Here is a 17543-nt window from a genome sequence, read left to right on the forward strand (position 1 = left end):
AGCCACCGTGCCTGGCCTAGATTTTGCATCTGGTTCCTTTGCTCAACATTGTCTGTAAGATTCATCCGTGATGTTTTTCTTATAGCAATAATTCATTTTCATTGCTGTATATTATTCCATTATGTGAATACACACAACTTTTCTTTTGTATTTTGTTCAGTGTTTCTAGCTCTTAGCAGGAGCATTAGGCTGCTACAGCCTGCTCAACCATAGCCAGAAGCAGAAGTCCACTTATATATTTTTGTTAAATTCTAAGAAGTAGAATTCCTGGGCATAAAGAAACAAATATTTTTTAGGCCATTGATGCACACTGTTCATTGTTTTCCATAAAAGCTGTGACGATTTACACTCAAGAAAAATCATGAAGTTCTTCTGAGGGATGAGCATCAAGAGTCATCCTAATAATAACAAAAAGTTTTAAATCTTACTAATAGTATTTAATATTGTCAATCTTGTATTAAAGCTGTTTCATATATAAATTATAAATATTAAAATGCTGGTATCATATTTCATAAAGGTTTTTGTGCCAATTTATTACTTAATTCTCACAAAACTCTGAGGGGTAAATTTTATTGCTGTCTCATTTTAAAGATGAAGGAACTATGGCTCAGAAAAACTGAAGTGTCCCGTCTATGTTACCTGGCTAACAGCCAACATAGTCTTCCTTACCCATGCCAGGCTACACCTTGCCTAAATTGCTGAAGAAGCATCCCAGATTCTTCAGGGTAAAATAGGTACCAGGGAGAAGGACATGTCACCCTTTTGTATGGAAATGAGCATCCTTCAAAGCCCAGTTCAAATGACAACCCCTTTCCCAAGGGACTCTTTCCTCCCTACCCACCCTATTGGAAGTAACACAACCACAGCTTTCTTCTGGAAGCCACACCCCTATACTAGAAAGGGGCCCTTGCCGATCCTGGAATGTCACCACTGAGATCATTTGGTCCAGGGATTACAAACAGGGAGCACACACCAGTGAGGCTCCCCGCTTCCTTGCCAATGGCAGACATAACAAATCAATCACCATCTAGCCGCGGTCTCCCACACTGAGTCCATCTGAGATCATCTCACCCTCAACTGCCACGCTGGCTTTGTCTCTGTTCCTTGTGCATGCCAAGTTCCATCCCACCTTGTGATGCACACATTGGCTGCAGCCAGATTTCCTCATGACTGAGTTGTTCTTGTCCTCTCAAGTCTCAGCTCAAATATCACCTCCTGCTGATCCCCACAAATCTAAGGTAGCATCACCTTCCCTGAGTTGTCTTCTGTTATGATCATTTTTAAATTTAATTTATTTAGCTGTCTGTTTTTATGGTGGTTGTATCCTGAGAACTGAGCCTCTTCTAAGTTGTTCACCTATTCCCCAGTGCCTGGAAGAGTCCCTGGTACTCAGCAGTTGCTCAATTAGTAGTTGCTGAATGAGTGAGTCAATCAAGATGCAATTTTCTGCTGAGTTCAGGTATGACCTGAAAAGCCTTCCCATCACAGTGTTACAGCCATTCGCTACCAGGAATCAGAAGTAAAATGTGGGATAAAATCTTTTTGCCATGCCTAACTTCCTTAATTCCACATTTTACAGATGGGAAAACAGAGGCCCAGAATAAGAGACATGCCTTTCCCAAAATTACAGAATGAGGGAGGGACGGAGCTAGGACTGACACCAGCTCCTCCCACACCCCCATCCTTCCTGCTCCTCCCCAGTACAGGGAAGCGCCTGAAGAGCTGTCGTAATGGCTCAGTCACAAAGCAGAGGATCCTGGCCTCCGAGCTCAGGAGCTTGCCTATGAATTACGCACCTAATTACCAGCTGCCTTTTTTTTTTCTATTCTGTGGGTAAAAGTCTGATCACATAGAAGATTCTCTCTGTGTTTCCGTGGATACCAAGCAATCTAATTTCAAACTCCCTTGCAAATGGCAAGTGAGTGAACTTAATTTTAATAAAAACAAGGAAAATCATACGTGTGAGCTTAATAAAATCTAATTTGGGCAATTTAGAGCTAGAAAATAAAGCCTTTATGTAAAAACTAGCAATTAGCTTTATGAAACAATACAGTGAACCTTGGCATAGGGGAGAGTTGGGAGCTGGAGGACTCTGAGGATAAGGAAATGTGGCAATAATATAAGAAAGCTAAAGGGGCAGGGAGCCTGGTTCCTGGGGTCAGAGGGTTCAAGTACACAAGTGACCACTTCTTAGATCTGTGACCTTGGGAGAGTCACTTTTCCTCTCTAGACCCTATTGTCTAAACGCAGTGTCCTTGTTTATAAATGAGGTTAATAAAACCTCCTTGACCTAGTAGAATGGTTGTACAGACAATAAGAAAACAAATAGACAAGAGCTTTGTAAAAGTGTCCAGCAATTATTAGCTCATCATTTGTCCCATTTAACATCTTCCCAGCAAAGAGTGAAGAGAAGGCTAGTGGAGACTATCACCTGGATCGGGGATGTAGGATGGAGTGGTGTTACTGGAGAGGGGTCCTGATCCAGACCCCAACAGAGGGTTCTTGGACCTCGCACAAGAAAAAATTTGGGGCAAGTTTAAAAAGTAAAGTGAAAGCAAGTTTAAAAAAAGTAAAGGAATAAAAGAATGGCTACTCCATAGGCAGAGCAGGGGTGTGGGCTGTTCGACTGATTATACTTATCGTTATTTCTTGATTATATGCTAAATAAAGGGTGGATTATTCATGAGTTTTCCAGGAAAGGTGTGGGCGATTCCCGGATCTGAGGGTTCTTCCCCTTTTAGACCGTACAGGGTAACTTCCTGACATTGCCATGGCATTTGTAAACTGTCATGGCACTGGTGGGAGTGTCTTTTAGCATGCTAATACATTGTAATTAGTGTATAATGAGGAGTGAGGATGACCAGAGGTCACTTTCATTGCCATCTTGGTTTTGGTGGGTTTTGGCCAGCTTCTTTACTTCAACCTATTTTATCAGCAAAGTCTTGTGACCTGTATCTTCTGCTGACCTTCTATCTCATCTTGTGACTAAGAATGCCTAACCTCCTGGGAATGCAGCCCAGTAGGTCTCAGCCTTATTTTACCCAGCCCCTGTTCAAGATGGAGTTGCTCTGGTTCAAATGTCTCTGACAGTGGGGGTAGAGGATAGGTATGCAACCTTCCACGTTCACCTTGCATTTAGATGTCACAGACCTATGGCACACTGCCAGAGGTGACTCCCAGCAGTGGTTTACAGGACCCAGAAGCAAATCTCCAAGTCAGAGTGAGCCTGGGGGAAGACCTAAGGCTCTTGACATGTAATCACTACAGCCCAGCACGTCTGCCCCGCTGACAGGTCCCCTTTACATAGAGATCTCCACAGGCAGATTGTATTATTCCCATTCTACAGAGGAGGAAAATGAACCATTGGGAGGTGCAGCAGCTAAACTCAGGTCACACAACTAGTTGACCCAGCCAAGACTCAAGCCAGGTTTCCTGACTCCATCCTCCAGCCCGCTTACCAGCACCTCCCATGGTTACAAAAGCAAGTGACTGTGAGACTGAGAACCTGCTATATCTGTTGTGTCCCTTCTTCCCCAAGGGCATGTGCAGCTTCTATCAGAACTGCTAGGAGCCACATCCGCAAAGAGCGTGGTCTTCATCACACATCACTCCAGAAGCAGTGGCTTTTCCACTCCAGGCAGAAAGCAATTTTTTCCTAGTGCCTTCCCAGAAGCAAAGTGGGTAATTAATTGCACTGAATAACACATTAAATGTACTAATAATTGGGTAGTCACAGCAAAATGATTACTTTGAAGAAATATTACCAATTCCCTGTTGTACTTAACATTTCTCCTTATTTATCATTACCATTTTAATCAATAATAGTCACAATACTAATAAATCCATCTTAATTTTAATTGTTTTCAATTTGATGTACCAGTACTTGAGTATTCTGAGCATACTTCATTATTTATAATAATTTAAGATCACTTAAAGGCAAATTACATAGTTTGTACTTTCAAGTAGGTAGGTAATTATCACAAAGTTTCTCTAGATTCAACATTTCCATGCACTGAGCAGTGTGAGGTGTCAGGTGTCTGCCCTTTTCTGTTAGGCTCAAGGGTCAGGGATGGAGAGGATAAAGGAAGATTCTCAAAGCCTCCACTTGAATTAGCATATTCTGGCCTTTTAAAAGAGGCTTGGGTCCCTGAAAGTATGATTAATAGCTCAATGGCTTTGCCTTTACTTATGTTGTCTAGCCATAAATGCAGTATTCATCCATTCATTCACCAATGCCCAGGGCCAAATACTGCACTAACACCAGAGACAGGGAGACAGAGCGAGAAACTTAGAAAGTGTGAGAAAGGCTGACTGTAGTCAACAACCAGAAAAGGTAAATAACATGTAACTGAAGGAATCGAGGAGTACTTCTGGGAGGCAGAGGCATTTTCCTTGGTCTGGAAGGGTGGGTAACATTTGTTAGGGAAGTGAGGGAGGGAATGGACTCCAGCTTTGGCAGAAAGTCAGTTAGGAGGCTCTGGCAGAATGGGGGCTTTTCAAGGCAACAGTGGAGATAATGAGAGAGAAAGTTCAGAAGGAAGAACCATAGCCTGTGTAAAATTGACCCTCGGATGTGGCTTAGAGTGGATGATTGGGAGTTAGTGATGCCAGAATGGAGAAAGAGGGAAGCCAGGAGGAGGAAGCCAGGTGGAAGAGAAAAGATGGGTTTCTTAGCAAATCACTAAGTTCTGAGGGCCATAGAGTAGCCAGGGGAGAAATCTAGCAGGTAAAGTGGAGAAGCTGGCTAAAGCCCAGAGGAGTAGACAGCACTGGAGAAAGGGTCTGGAAACCCTCTGGTAGAGAGTCCCATGGGAGAGAAGGGTGACAGTCACAGCTCCAACCTCTGTGGCCTTCACTTCACAGGTATGTACTAAACTGGCCACAGCCTCATAGTCTTCAAGCCCCAGCTTGGAGGGCCCAGCCGAGAAAGTTTCTTCTCCCCTTCTCTGTCCAGGGCCAGCATAAAGGGCACATCTTTTTGAATCAAATTGTACTGAATTGAAATTGCACAACTGTGTTGTCAATGGCCCTGTTTTGTGAGGACATACTGCTGCCTGAAGGGGAGGGTGCAGGGGTTAACAAGACCCAGAGAAGTCATGCTGATAATGTGGAGATTAACAGCAATGGATGGGTCTACGTCTCCACTCTGCATGGCTGGGGTATCAAGGTCCTGGCACCAGCAATTATTTGCTAGGGTGTTGCAACTGGTGCTAATGATTTCTAGAAACCTAGAAGTTATAGGAGAGGAATTTAATGGGAAAGAGGCTCCACCTCCTGGTAATACTCAAAACCAACATTTCTTCAGTGCTTTACAGTTTATAAGCTTCTGTCAGTTTTTAAAATCTCATTTAACTGTCTATCTTGATCTGGGTGGTGGTTAGCAGCTGCACATATATGTAAAAAAAATCATTGAGCTTATAGTTAAGATTCATGTCCTTGAGTCTATGTTAGTTATACTGCCATTTAAATTGTGTAAATAAATACATGGATAAATAAATAACTTCTCATTTAATTCTTCTAACCATCCTATGAAGTTAGCAACTTTGTTATCCACAAGTGAAGAAATCTGAAGCTGAATGATTAACCCTGGATCCTGAGCTGATGAGTGAAATGACTAAGAAGCCAGAATGGGCTGGCATGGATTCCTCTGGTGCAATTTGAATAACAGGGATTATAACATCAACAGGGCTTGGAAGGACTGAAGAGGGAGCAATCATGGAGCCAAAGGGCCCTTTGAGGTCTTTGGGGATGAGATCTGCTGTCTCCACCTGGCCCTTCCTTTCCCTGGGACACAGGTTTGACTTGGGAAGATATCTTTCTAAGTGCACATTTTCAATTGAATCACAACCCAGAGACAGGGAAAGTTCCAGGAGTCTGCATCTCAGGAGTCCTCCAAGTTGTTCCCCATCAGTCCCTCAAAGTCCCCTTGGAAATTTGCTCAAAATGAATAACACAAAGTAAAACCATCCTGGCATTGTCAACAGGTTAGACATCATACCTTCTTGTTCTTTCAAAAAGGAGCTGCTAACAAGCACCAGAATCTACCTGGCCCTTGGACCTCTGGAAGGGAATAGGAAGGAAGCCTGTCCTCCTTTCCGCCTGAGGGAAACAGACTCCTAAACCAAACTAACAAAACGAAGACAATAGCACGTGACAAGCAGAAGAATGTGCAAAGTGGGAATCCCAAGCAGAATGTAACCAGCTCAGCTCCGAGTGTCCAAGGAAGGCTTCACACACACATAAAAGGGGTGTGACTCGATGTATGCTTCTAAGCATAAACAAAGGTTTGGTGAGCAGAAAAGAGGAATATGTATTCCAGGCACCAGGAACAGCATAAGCAAACACCCAGGGGCAAAAGCATTTCAGATGAGGTTGGGGAGAAATCATGGGTAGTCAGAAGGGCCCAGGAATCTGGTTCCTTTCTTTACATATGAGAATTCCATTAAGGATACCCTTGTACCTCACCCGATTAGACAAGAGTTGGAGTAGAAGTGCCTCTGGTCTCAGTGGACTTTTACAAAGCTTGCGATTCAGATGTAGCAGGCTTCTGTTCTTGTCCTTATGTCCATGAACTCTAAAGGACTCAGAAATCTTAAGTTCAACACCACAAAATGTTAACAATTTAGCTTTCTCTTGGTTAATCCAGTCTGCATCCTCCCCATATTCCTCTGCTTAGGAAAGCCCATCCTTAGGAACCTGACCTCCTCCAGGTTTCCAGCCCATTCTCAACTTAAAAGGAGGCAGAGTTTGGATATAGTATTTTCCCTGTGCCAAATAGCATAGTAAATTCATGCTTGACATATTTGTGTGCAACACGCATTTGAAGAATCTTCCAGAATCATGTTCTGGAAATAAGAGAGTGCCAATAGCCAGGCCCTGATTTACCACACCCTGAAGTGGAGCTTTCTAGTAGAGTCATTCATGCAGTTTCTGGTCCTACCTTTGATATTCGGGAATTTTTTTCTCTGGTACCTGAGAAAATTAAACCACTCCATTTCTCTCCAAGTTTCCAGCATCAAGATGGGATTGAATCTCTGTCAGATATCAGCTTTCAATGTGATGAATGGGCTCTTCGCTTCTGCCTTCACGTCTGGAAGGTCCAGATCCCCAACTGGGATCACTGATCCACCTGGGGAAACGGCATTTGACAGACCCACAGCTTCCTGGGGCCACTGGGGATCAGGTTGCAGACAGGGCTCGGGACAGGAAAAAAAAATTAACATCTTTTTGCTCAATCTAGATGTCATTTGAAACAATACTCTTCAAGCTCTCTACCCTGGGGATTTATTAAGTTATCCGCAAGCAACTCTGAAATAAACCACACTCATGGCTTTATGTTCTTTCCCTGTCCCACCCCAACCCAGGCTTCTCCCCCATTTAACCTGCTACATTCCAGGTAGGAAAGAGGGAGGACAGGACCTGTGGTCTGACGATCAGAGTTCAAATCTCCTCTCAACCAAGTTTATTATTATGTGGTTTCAGGCAAAACTCTCTGAAGAGCCTGTTTTCTCACCTGCAAAATGAATGTGAAAGCACTTCCCAGGGTTGATTGATTGATTTATTCATGTATTATTCCTCTAATTCACTGTATGCTTCTGTGCCAGACCCAGTTCTAGAGGCTGGGAGTACAGAGATGACTCTCACCTGTCCCTGCTCTCTGGAGGTCAGATGAGAGAATGAATGCAGCCATTGCTTTGTAAATCACACGACACCACGCATCTTAATTATCCCTCCTACTACAGTGGTCTGACACTCAAAATGCTTGTAATAGGAAATTACAACAATGATTAAGAGTGAAAGCTTTGGCGCGAGACTTGGGTCACTTACTAGCCGTGTGACTAGCATAAAATCCTTAAGCTCTCTAGACTTGGTTTTTTCATCTACAAAATGGGAACAATAACAGTTCTTTCTTCAGAGGGCGGTTTGAAGGAGCACATGGAATAACGCACCTGAAATCATTTAGAGAACTGGCTGGCACTTATAAGTGCTCGACAACTGTTAGCTATCATTGTCATACTCATTCTCATTAGGATGATAATGATGTTCATTATTTTAAGAGCAGACAATCGAGCACAGCAGTCCAAAACCACTTTCCTCGCCCCCGGAAGGAGATGAGAGTGAACGAGCTGGTGCATTGACGCGCGCCTGGGGTGCCACGTGGTGACATGGGTTTCTCCTGTTTATCCCTCGAGGCTTCCTTTCAGCGTCTTCTTCACCAGCAGCTGCTCTGTCAACAGTCCATATGCTGCCTCGGCTACGAAGCAGCTTTCAAGAGGGGGCTGCCAACCCCGTAGGAGAACTTTGAAGACAAGTTCAGGGGCACGCGTGCTGGGGCGGCAGTCACCCAGCCCCCGTGAGCCTTGGGCCCTCCCCTCCCGCCCGGCCTCCCTGCACCCCTTCTGGTGGCGGAAGTGGAAGGGAGGGGGGCGCAGGCAGCCGGGCCTGGTTCCGGAGAGGGTGTGCGCGTGGCAAGGAGGCCAGCTGGAGGAACAGGAGGGGACAGATGCCATGGGGGCCCGGATTTGTTCCTGCAGGAAGAGTGCAAGGAGCTAATTGTTTAATTACCCAGGAGCGGCTTCTCCGTGGCCCTGCCACGCCGTGTGGAAAGAACTCCAGTTTGTGCCTGTCAAACAGTCGGTGGGCGGCTCTGGGAAGGAAAGGGAAGGCGGTCCTGAGCCTGGATTTCTTCCAGCCTTGTGCTGCAGAGTCACTTCTAGCTCTGGACCCTGAAGCCTTACAAATACTGCTTTGAAAAATTCAAGCATAGGTACTACATCCCTTCAGCTTAGCTGGCTGTTGGAGAAAATTATACCCGGTGCTTTTCTCTCCCCCCACATCACCCTCAACATAAACACGCACACACACCCCTTATACCCTGCCATTGGTCATTTCCTAGTTTCCAATCCATTCTGTAAAATATGGAAGTCCTTGGGTCCTGGCTTGGTTCTTTCCTACGCGGGTTCCCAGCATTTTCCTACTGTCAGGACTTTGCTATGCTGGGCACGCCATCTATGTGCCCTTTTTACGCAGCCCTTTGTAACCAGGGCCTTCTGCATCATCCTTCAGGAGGCAGTTTTGCACCCTGTAGTCCCAGCTATTTGGGAGGCTGAGGAGGGAGGATCACTTGAGCCCAGGAGTTTAAGGCTGTAGTGAGCTGTGATTGTGCCTCTGCGCTCCAGCCTGGGCGACAGAGTGAGGTCCCATCTCTAAATTAAAAGGAAAACATCCACCTTTCCTTAGGCTGTCATTATATATAATATGACATGTACATACATATTATGTTTCCTGTCTGTCTTTAATTTCAGACTATTTTGTATGAAAAGAAAAGTAATTGGCCTCTGTACAGCACCTTCCTTTGTACAAGAGATTTCCACTCACACTCTTCCATCTCTACCTCCTAAGTGACAACCTTGTGAAGTGGGCAGTGTCCACTTCACAATGCAATCCGGTGGTAGATAAGAGTATTTACAAATCACTCTAACATGCTGTGTACCTTGGGGTAGCCCTTGAAACATGGGAGACTAGACCTTATTTAGCCCTTGCAGACACATTTCTCAAGTCCTAGCAGTTGGCCACTGCTGGAATCACCCTTTCCAGACTCCTACCACCCCTTCAGAGAATTCTGGCCTCATAATCTCACACCCAAGACATGTGAGTGTAACAGTAGGAACTGCATGGGTTGTATGTAAAAAAGATACAGTTACCATGTGTTTAACCACATCTGTAGGTGCTTATTTTTTCTCACATAACAATTCTAGATTGCCACCTCATAGTTGCAAGATAACCGCTCACTTCTAGCTGCATACTCATATTCTCTAAGGAAAGGGGGAAAAAAGGAAGCAACAAGATGGAAGAGGCAGTCACCCTATCAGGAAAGCAAAGTCCCCAAAATAACCAGCAGGTTTCCAGTTACATCTCTCTGACCAGAATGTGTCATATGGCTACCCTCAACTGCAAGGGAATCTGGGAAATGTAGTTGTTTAGTTGGGCATCTTGTCAACCCAAACAATATCAGCATTCTATAAATAAAAAGAAAAGGGAGAAGGACACAAACGTGTGGTGATCTTAAGGTGTGCCTTCCTCACAAGAGAATAGGCTCTAGGAGGTCAAGGAACATATCTGTTTATGCTCATGATTTTTGTCCCAGAGCCAAGCCCAGTGCCTGGCACACAGTGGGTGCTCTTTAATATGTTTGAAATGGGAGAGTGAGCCTGGGCAACATGGGGAAACCCCATCTCTACTAAAAATACAAAAATCAGCCAGGCGTGATGGTGCATGCCTGTAGTCTTAGCTACTCAGGAGACTGTGGCAGGAGGATCACTTAAGCCCTGGAGGTCGAAGCTGCAGTAAGCTGTGATTGAGCATTCCAGCCTTGGTGACAAAGCAAGGCCCTGTCTCAAAAAGAAAATAAAAATAATAAATGGGGGAATTAATGAATCAATGAAATGACTGCTAAAGTCATCATTATTAAGGTATTTTAATCTCTAAATGGGCTTAAATCTCAGGCCCCTAAAACCCTTTCACACATCTGGTATTTGCCAAAGTTAAAACGCTTCCGACACTCCAGCTTCTTCCCGTGTCCTCTGTGTTCTCTGTGTGTCACTTGGATAACCCCTAACACCCATTATCAGGTCACAATAAATCAAATCTGCAGCATTTCATTCTGGGTTACCTGGAATATAGCTCTCATATTCATAAATTAATAGCCAATTATGGAGCATGAGATAAATAATCCCCAGCATCAATACATATCATCCATAATTACAAAGACAGGATCAGGTGTATCTATGCATAACACTTGGCTGGAATTCCCATTTTTAATGCAGGTATTTATTGCCACATACATATCATTTTGAGGAAAGGGTAGTTTTATACCTTTTGATAGAAAAGACACCTACATAGATAAAGCCCTTTCATAAAATGCTGTAAATTTGATAAATGAATAAAAGCATAAAATTTAGCCAGAAGTTTTCTCTTGGATGAATGGGTTTTAAAATACTTACAGTGTGTTTTTAAATAACAGAAAAAAATAGGACACCCCAATCAGATCTGGAAACCCTCAAAAAGAGATCGCATTTTAGGTGAACTGTTTATAGAAAAAGCTGGCTTTCATTAACTTAAACCTCCAGGAATTGGCTCTGTGGGCTCTGGGAGGCAAAGATAGTCCCAGGCCATTCCAGAAGAGGTCAGGGGGTTTGATGACCTCTTCTTTCTCTAATAGACAGCAGTGTCTCAGCGTGAGAGCTGGGGGTACAGGGTCAGAGCTGGGGGTTTTCTGTGTTCTTAATGGTGCCCAGCAATGGTGTTGACTAATCCATTAACTTAACCCACTAACCGTACTTCATTACAATACATTCAGAATTTCACTGAAAGACACATGGGTTCTTCAGGAAATTCTTACTCCTTGAACCTCAGTTTCTTCATCTTTTCTACAAAAAGAATAAAAGTAGCCATTCTGTGTGCCTTTCCAGTATGGTTGTGAGGATCACATAAAGAGAACATGAAGCAAACTATCATACCCATCATCTCACATCATTACCCATTTGTGTGTGTGTGTGTGTGTGTGTCAAGAGCAGCTAAAATCTACCCATTTAGCAAGAATCCCATACATGAAAACATGGTGTAGATGGTAACACGCTATGCCAGTGAGAGAGGTTTTTAGGATGGGTAATGATTTTTACAGGAAGTATCTTAGTGGGATTGTTTGGGTTGGGGATCGTACATCCCCAGCACTAAACATGGCATATCTGTTGGACAGCAATGGGATGCAGGGTTGTACTCACTCACACTCGAATAAGGAAGGACCATTGTCCCATAAATAGGGGCTGTGTGATGCCCAGGAGTCTGGATGTGTGAGCTCTCCTTCTGCACCTGCCACTCTCTTATCCTGTATGTTTGAGCTAGTTATTTTCATGCTGTGAATCTGTCTTCTCATCTGAAAAAATGGAGGTGTCAAACTAACAAATCTCTGGGGAGCTGTTCTGGCTGTAACATAGTAATTCTGATGCTACGGAATCCAGGATCCCAGTGTGTGGTGGGATCAGGGACCTGTTCAGATGGACATCCACCCTAAGGCCGTCTGAGACCCTTTCTGGCTGCCCTTGCCCTGCTCATCAATGTCTCTCAGAAGATCTTCTCTAGCCTCTTGAGGGTCCTCCCCGACCAACTCAGGAACCTTGACAGCCTCTGAGACCAGCCAAGTTAAGGGTCTTAGGACAGGGCTGAAACACCACCTCTGTCTCAAGTTTGGTGTTGTCTACCAAGAGCCTGACTGGGGGACATCAAGGCAACCTTCCCTGAATTCATCAAACAGTTCCAAAAGCCTGCAAACAGGTGCTGGCTTTTTAAGAGAAATAATTTCTGTGGCTCTCCACTCTAGCCACATTAGTCATTCAAGTGTTAAGGGACAATATAAATTCCTGTCATCCTAGTTTATGTGACCACTAAGATTTATTCCAAACGACAGGTCATTAATGTTTCTTCTCTTATTTTTTTTCTCAGATTCACTGAAAATTCATATTTCTGCTTCGTTATAGACTGCTAACAGCTATGTTTTTGGTCAGAAAGTCAGCAATAAATCTGAATTTAATAAACTGACAAAAGATCACTATCCCAGAGACGGTCTGAGCCCACATTCCTCCTTTCCTTCCACACAAATGCTTTTATACTGATGTATCTTCCACATAAAAGCTACATTCACCATCTTAATAGTCACCTTCCCGCCACCCCCTTCAATGTTTTGCCGTTTTAAGGCTGACTATATAATTATGGATTGTCAGAGCCTGAAGGCCCCACAACAATCGCAGCGGGTGGGGAAAAACCTGAACTCCAGGCTCAGCCATTCCCCTGCCATGCGACCTTGGACACATGCTGAGCCTCAGTTTCTTTATCCATAGAATGGAAATCATAGTCCTCATCCCATCTGCCTCTCAGGGGACCATGAGGATTAGATTCAAATGACAGCAGGGTGGAAACCATGAAGCTCTATGCAATTGGGGGTCAGGGATTGTGACTGCTTTTTAGTTGCAAATGTTCAGCATGTTAGAGCCAGCACGCATGTTAGAGATTCTTCACTTTACAAAAGAACACTGAGGTAGCAGCAAGTGGACCTCTCCCCTCAGGGAACCAGATTCTCCTTTCGGGTGTTTTTTCTATTACACAATAGTCTCCCCCAAATCTCACCTACTTGCTGTTGAAAAAGGTTTAGAGGAGGAGTTCTCTGAAGTTTCCTGGAACGCCTCACCCCACTACAGATTGCTTGGATAAGGAGGCTCTAAGAACTTTTTGGCTGGGACCAGAGTCATGACCATATCTTTGTTCACCTCCAATCAGTTGTGAGTACCTTGAGGGAAATTCTTGTATAGAGTAGGCATTAGGGAATGACTATTTGAATGAATTCTGAATTAATCCAAGGGGGCTAATGTTCTGGCTAAACTCCCAATAGCATTATGGGTTATTGGGAGGCACCTATCCTAAGATCTGATCATCCCTTCCAGAAGGCAGCAAAACTATCTCTTAGAAAATGGAAAGCCTAACCCCTTCCTTTCGGGGACTTTCAGATGCACGCTAAGAATTCCAACTACTGCACTCCCCAAAACTGTGGACCAGAATGAGGACTTTTAGGGGACTGGCATGCAGACAAATACATCAAGCCTTCTATAAACTTCCACCTTCAAACTCTCTATAAACTTCTGTCTGGCTTTGTAAATAACAACCATATAAGAATGTTCCCAATAAACACTGGAAGCAGAAATGAATAGACATTTCCGAGGACCTGTTTCTGACTAGTTGAGCAAAGCTTATAAAAGTTATGCTGTGTGCTCCGTCACCCTTTTTACTATTTCATAACGTCATCCATAAACCCAGAATAATTCTTATTTACCAACTCTCTCTCTGCATGATTTTGCAGTCTCCAGCCAAAACTTGATGCAAATGGTGAAAAAATTAATCCTGTTGACTAAAATTAGAAAGCTCTAAAATTAGGGTGGTTTAAAAAAAAAGAGAATGGGCTGCCCTGAGTAATAGTGAGTCTCCCATAACTGGAAGTATGTAAGCAGAGACTAGAAGACTATCTGCAAAATGGTCTAAAAGAGGAATTCCTAAAATTGAGTGGGCAATTGGCTTAGACTACCTACAAGTCTTCACAAATCTGAAGTTCTGGAAATTGAAGATGTTGGTTCCCCCCAAAGCTTTTCTGCAGGCCTAGTGTCTGCCAGGCTGTGTGCTGGGAATGGATGAAGTAGACCCAGCTCCTAGTGATGCTAAGTGAAACCCCAGTGTGATGGTTAACACTGAGTGTCAACATGATTGGCTTGAAGGATGCAAAGTATTAAGCCTGGGTATGTCTGTGAGGGTGTTGCCAAAGGAGATTAACATCTGAGTCAGTGGGCTGGGAAAGGCAGATCCACCCTTAATCTGGGTGGGCATCATCTAATCAGCTGCCAGCACAGCTAGAATATAAAGCAGGTAGAAAAACGTGAAAAAGCTAGACTGGCCTAGCCTCCCAGCCTACATCTTTCTCCCATGCTGGATACTTCCTGCCCTTAAACATGGGACTCCAAGTTCTACAGTTTTGGGACTTGGATTGGATCTCTCCTTGCTCCTCAACTTGCACACGGCCTGTTTTGGGACCTTGTGATCACGGGATCGCCCATATATATAGGGGAGTTTATTAAGTATTAATAAGATTATATATATCCTATTAGTTCTGTCCCTCTAGAGAACCCTAATACAGCCAGCTTAGTGAGAAGGCAGATAAGCCTCCAGCTAACTCCAGTGCAAGGCAGAATGGTGAACAGGTTGGAAAGAGGTGACCAACAGCCAGCTATGAGTTTGAGGGATAGTTGTGATGAAGAACCACCCAGAACTGGAGGAAGTCCCCACGGCCTGCTTCCTTGAGTTAGAGGGCTCTGGTTATGGGGAAACTGTCTATATATAATAATACATTTTATTGAGCATTTATTAGGTGCCAGACACTTAGTCTACTTGTCAGTTAATAGACGTAACAGTCCAAGGTAGGTACTACTGCCTTCCCCTATTTTACGTATGAAGAAATCAAGGATAGAGAGGGCAAGTAACGTGCCCAAGGTCACATACCCTAGTACAAGGTCAGGCCCTGATGTAAAGGTAGGCAGTCTACTTCCAGCCATTGCTCCTAATGAGGCTGCTTTCTCAATGCCTCTGGAAGAAAAATGAAAGGTTTGGACCAGGCTGTCTGTAATGTCTGGCCTGCCAAAACACCAGGAATGTCCAGTACTACACCTCCAGGATGGGGCTGAGAGGAAAGCAGGATTTCCTGGACCAGGTGAATGCAGCATCCATATTAACTTCATTCTCCCAAGTATGGATTCCCGAGCCTTGAACTCCATAGTATCTCTGAGAAGCCTTCTCACACACAGCTTCACCTTCCTAAAGCTCCCCATGAATTCAGAACAGAAGAGGAAAGCCTCGTTCTAGGATGCCCGCATCCACATAGATTATTCCATAAACTCCTTTGACTTTCAGCTGGAGTTAGATCTGGTTTCTGAAATCCAGACCATGAAGGGGTGGGGCGAAGTTCTGGGAGGGCCAAGCTGGGAATGTCTGGTACACACAGAGAAGGTGCTGCCCTTGACCTGGACAGGCACTGGGACAAAGTAAGAAGACAGGTGAGCTACAAGGCCATCAAGTAGCCCACAGTTCAGAGTAAATGACAAGACTGCAGCCTCACAGGATGTGGGGGCGTTACAATGTCAATTTAGTGAAGCTGGAGTTGTGTTTCTTAGAATTCCCTTCTCTGGGTCATGCCAGGTCAACTTTGGCCACAAGTACATTTTGCAAGAGATTCAGAACAAAGAAAGGCAGCAGCAGCTACATTCTTGTTATGCTCAGAGGCCAGGACAGGGCACAAGCCCTCACAGACATTGTCACATATCTTCTGGGTGGTATGGGCCAGCATTGGGACCTGCGGCTTCCCCCAAGCCCACCAGCTCCTGAAAATGCTCTCATTTTAGCTCCCCTGATCCCCGGGCCAGTTCAGCATTTTGCTTTTGCTCCATGAGAAAATGTACAATTTCTGTAAATCATCCCCCTCATCAAAGTTGGAGTCTTGGGCGAAGTGAGACATCAGTGTGGATTCCACCCCATTCCCTGAGTTCCAGCCCATCCAGTTTATCCTCAGTTCCCCACTTCCTGTCCATCATTTCTTCCCCACTTCTGTATCTGACGCTGATTTCAGGCCTCAGCACCAGACACAGAAATAACAGCCTTGCATAGACCAGTCCCCGCAATTATATAAGGTGAAATGTCTATAGCCAACCCCTTACTATGTCTATCTCACCAAGTGGTTCTGCTTCTCGGACTGAACCCCAAGTGATATGAAGAGGAAAACAAGGCCAATCCTGGCAGAATAGAAGGAGGGATAGGCTCGATGCCAATTCACAGCAGAAGTCAGTTTGTCTGGTGCAGGACCTGATGAAGCTCTTGAGCTTCTGAATGTGGGCTAATTAGCTGTCTTGTGAAAGTATTGATCTCAGAACCTAAAGACCCAACCAGTCAAGGAGCAAATGGCTTCAGTTAATGGAAGGCTGGAATTAGCTGGGGTCACATCAGAACTGTTGTATGACTTAGATACACCACTATAGCCGCTACAGACACCACACACACACACACACACACACACACACACACACACACACAGAGAGAGAGACAGAGAGAAAGACATAGCATCTATAGTCTTCCCTAGTCAAGCAGTACTTTTGGTGGCTTTCTTTTACTCCTTTCTCCCTCCATCCGTTTTCCTTTGAGTTGATGCTTGAAGTTTCAATGACTTTCTTAAATCCTAAAAAATAATATCTGTCCAAGTAGTGGACAGCTTGTGCCCCGGAGGAGGCCACTCATGTGTGGTTCTGGGAGGGCCAGCCAGACTCTTCTGGCCTCAGAGAACCTACAGAGGAACAGGAGTAAGGTAACTACTCTTAGTCCCTGATGTGACAAGAAGCTGCTCCTTGGACCTGTGGGCAGAAGCTTGCTCCCTCTGCTCAGAAGCAGAGTGACCATGGCCGTTTTGTTCACCACTGTCCCTTAAGGCTAGAATTGCCTAGGCCCCATAGGCACTGGAAAGATCCCAGTGATTTTACCCAACAGTTGACCTGACAAAATCATGAGCAGGTTAAGGAAAAGAACATCTCTTTCAGCCAACACTCAATAACCAGAACAAAGGAGACACAGCAGAGTTCAACAAGCAGGGGACCCACTGGAGCACGATGTCAGAAGACTCAGGTGAGAATATTAAACAGCAGTCTAAGAGAAGCTCTCGAGGAGATCCAACTGAAGAATAAAAATCACTTTCTAGGCTGGGTGCAGTGGCCTGTAATCCCAGTGCTTTGGGAGGCTGAGGAGGCCGGATCACTTGAGGCCAGGAGTTCAAGACTAGCCTGGCCAACATGGTGAAACCCCGTCTCTACTAAAAATACAAAATTTAACTGGCATGGTGGCTCATGCCTGTAGTCGCAGTTACTGGGGAGGCTGAGGTGGGAGGGTCACTTGAGCCTGGGAGGCGGAGG

The 17543-nt window shown here is 44.6% G+C and overlaps 1 long non-coding RNA gene across 3 annotated transcripts in view; it reads right to left on the reverse strand.

Annotated features, from left to right (window-relative positions):
• The window catches only part of LOC107127623 (uncharacterized), an 87398-nt gene that overhangs the window by 11307 nt on the left and 58548 nt on the right, over positions 1–17543 (reverse strand). Inside the window, exons 3-5 of one of the 3 annotated variants that reach the window (XR_012424513.1) lie at positions 6466–8647; positions 3506–3662; positions 96–398 (exon numbers count right to left, since the gene is read on the reverse strand). This is a non-coding gene — a long non-coding RNA (uncharacterized lncRNA). Of the gene's footprint in view, positions 1–95; positions 399–3505; positions 3663–6465; positions 8648–17543 lie in introns of those variants that run through there. The other 2 variants (XR_012424514.1, XR_012424515.1) reach the window with 2 other exon arrangements.

The sequence above is a fragment of the Macaca fascicularis genome, chromosome 15, assembly GCF_037993035.2.
Source record: "Macaca fascicularis isolate 582-1 chromosome 15, T2T-MFA8v1.1".
Classification (NCBI taxonomy): Eukaryota; Metazoa; Chordata; class Mammalia; order Primates; family Cercopithecidae; genus Macaca; species Macaca fascicularis.